This window comes from Somniosus microcephalus, chromosome 28, assembly GCF_052327205.1.
Source record: "Somniosus microcephalus isolate GS21.2 chromosome 28, FLI_Smic_1.0, whole genome shotgun sequence".
In the NCBI taxonomy this organism is placed as follows: Eukaryota; Metazoa; Chordata; class Chondrichthyes; order Squaliformes; family Somniosidae; genus Somniosus; species Somniosus microcephalus.
The window spans coordinates 14,971,360-14,975,231 of NC_141014.1; positions in this window are offsets into that span (position 1 = coordinate 14,971,360).

Sequence of the window (3,872 nt, forward strand, 5' to 3'; positions counted from 1 at the left end):
GGAACACACTCCTGGAACAAACGCCTGGAACACACTCCTGGAACGCACTCCTGGAACGCACTCCTGGAACACACGCCTGGAACACACTCCTGGAACACACTCCTGGAACACACTCCTGGAACACACTCCTGGAACACACTCCTGGAACAAACGCCTGGAACACACTCCTGGAACGCACACCTGGAACACACACCTGGAACGCACTCCTGGAACACACTCCTGGAACGCACTCCTGGAACACACTCCTGGAACACACTCCTGGAACACACTCCTGGAACAAACGCCTGGAACACACTCCTGGAACGCACTCCTGGAACGCACTCCTGGAACACACTCCTGGAACACACACCTGGAACGCACTCCTGGAACACACTCCTGGAACACACTCCTGGAACGCACTCCTGGAACACACTCCTGGAACACACTCCTGGAACACACTCCTGGAACGCACTCCTGGAACACACTCCTGGAACACACTCCTGGAACACACTCCTGGAACGCACTCCTGGAACACACTCCTGGAACACACTCCTGGAACACACTCCTGGAACGCACTCCTGGAACACACTCCTGGAACACACTCCTGGAACACACTCCTGGAACGCACTCCTGGAACACACTCCTGGAACACACTCCTGGAACACACTCCAGGAACACACTCCTGGAACACACTCCTGGAACACACTCCTGGAACTCACTCCTGGAACACACTCCTGGAGCGCACTCCTGGAACACACTCCTGGAACCACTCCTGGAGCGCACTCCTGGAACACACTCCTGGAACCACTCCTGGAACACACACCTGGAACACACTCCAGGAACACACTCCTGGAACACACTCCTGGAACGCACTCCGGGAACACACTCCAGGAACACACTCCTGGAACACACGCCTGGAACACACTCCTGGAACCACTCCTGGAACACACTCCTGGAACCACTCCTGGAACACACACCTGGAACACACTCCAGGAACACACTCCTGGAACACACTCCTGGAACGCACTCCGGGAACACACTCCAGGAACACACTCCTGGAACACACTCCTGGAACACACTCCTGGAACAAACGCCTGGAACACACTCCTGGAACACACTCCTGGAACACACTCCTGGAACACACTCCTGGAACGCACTCCTGGAACACACTCCTGGAACACACTCCTGGAACACACTCCTGGAACGCACTCCTGGAACACACTCCTGGAACACACTCCTGGAACGCACTCCTGGAACACACTCCTGGAACACACTCCTGGAACACACTCCTGGAACGCACTCCTGGAACGCACTCCTGGAACACACTCCTGGAACGCACTCCTGGAACGCACTCCTGGAACACACTCCTGGAACACACTCCTGGAACACACTCCAGGAACACACTCCTGGAACACACTCCTGGAACACACTCCTGGAACTCACTCCTGGAACACACTCCTGGAACACACTCCTGGAGCGCACTCCTGGAACACACGCCTGGAACACACTCCTGGAACCACTCCTGGAACACACTCCTGGAACCACTCCTGGAACACACACCTGGAACACACTCCAGGAACACACTCCTGGAACACACTCCTGGAATGCACTCCGGGAACACACTCCAGGAACACACTCCTGGAACACACTCCGAGAACACACTCCTGGAACACACTCCTGGAACGCACTCCTGGAACGCAAGCCTGGAACACACGCCTGAAACGCACTCCTGGAATGCACGCATGGAACGCACGCTTGGAACGAACGCCTGGAACGCACGCCTGGAACGCACGCATGGAACGCATTCCTGGAACGCACATTTGGAACGCAATCCTGGAATGCATGCATGGAACGCACTCCTGGAACGCACATTTGGAATGCACGCCTGGAATGCACACCTGGAACGCACGCCTGGAACGCACGCATGGAACGCATGCCTGGAACGCACTCCTGGAATGCACGCCTGGAACGCACTCCTGGATCGCACGTTGGAACGCACACATGCAACGCATGCCAGGATCGCACGCCTGGATCGCACGCCTGGAACGCACGCCTGGAACACACACCTGGAATGCAAGCCTGGAACACACGCCTGAAACGCACTCCTGGAATGCACGTATGGAACGCACGCCTGGAATGCATGCCTGGAACGCACTCCTGGAACGCACACATGGAACGCATTCCTGGAATGCACGCCTGGAACGCACTCCTCGATCGCACATTGGAACGCACACATGCAACGCATGCCTGGATCGCACGCCTGGATCGCACGCCTGGAACGCACGCCTGGAACGCACACCTGGAACGCAAGCCTGGAACACACGCCTGAAACGCACTCCTGGAATGCACGCATGGAACGCACGCTTGGAACGAACGCCTGGAACGCACGCCTGGAACGCACGCATGGAACGCATTCCTGGAACGCACATTTGGAACGCAATCCTGGAATGCATGCATGGAACGCACTCCTGGAACGCACATTTGGAATGCACGCCTGGAATGCACACCTGGAACGCACGCCTGGAACGCACGCATGGAACGCATGCCTGGAACGCACTCCTGGAATGCACGCCTGGAACGCACTCCTGGATCGCACGTTGGAACGCACACATGCAACGCATGCCAGGATCGCACGCCTGGATCGCACGCCTGGAACGCACGCCTGGAACACACACCTGGAATGCAAGCCTGGAACACACGCCTGAAACGCACTCCTGGAATGCACGTATGGAACGCACGCCTGGAATGCATGCCTGGAACGCACTCCTGGAACGCACACATGGAACGCATTCCTGGAATGCACGCCTGGAACGCACTCCTCGATCGCACATTGGAACGCACACATGCAACGCATGCCTGGATCGCACGCCTGGATCGCACGCCTGGAACGCACGCCTGGAACGCACACCTGGAACGCAAGCCTGGAACACACGCCTGAAACGCACTCCTGGAATGCACGCATGGAACGCACTCCAGGAACGCACATTTGGAGCGCACTCCTGGAATGCACGCATGGAACGCACGCCTGGAATGCACGCCTGGAACGCACTCCTGGAACGCATGCATGGAACGCACTCCTGGAACGCATGCATGGAACGCACTCCTGGAACGCATGCATGGAACGCACTCCTGGAACGCATATTTGGAATGCACGCCTGGAACGCACGCCTGGAACGCACGCCTGGAACGCACGCATGGAACGCACGCCTGGAATGCACGCCTGGAATGCACTCCTGGTACGCACATTTGGAACGCACACCTGGAATGCACGCCTGGAACGCACGCCTGGAACGCACGCCTGGAACGCACTCCTGGATCACACGCCTGGATCACACGCCTGGATCACACACCTGGTTCACACGCCTGGGACGCACACCTGGAACGCACTCCTGGAACGCACTCCTGGATCACACGCCTGGTTCACACGCCTGGATCACACACCTGGATCACACGCCTGGATCACACGCCTGGATCACACGCATGGATCACACGCCTGGAAGGCAAGCCTGAAGACGTCGACCTGAGGCCCGCCAAAAATTGGACCTCGGGCCTCATCAATGTGAAAACAACAGGCCGCAGCCGCTGGTCGGGGTTTTTGTAAAACTGTCTGGCTCGGACCTGGAGCTGGTGCACGGGTATGTCCTGCGGGAGAGCAGGTGCGAGGCGAACGTTAGACGTTCAGCCCCGGTCAGCCACACTTTGTATTGTTCCTGCTCCTCCTGGCTCCATAATAACTTCAGTAAAAATACATTTGCTTACTTTTTCTCGGAGGCCTACAGCGGTCCTTTTAAGATCCGCCGCAGACCTGACTAAACCGGGCGGAGCCAGTTTATAGCGAATTTGGCCCCTGATTAGCATATTCAAAGACCCTTGGAAGTCGCTGGTTTGACACA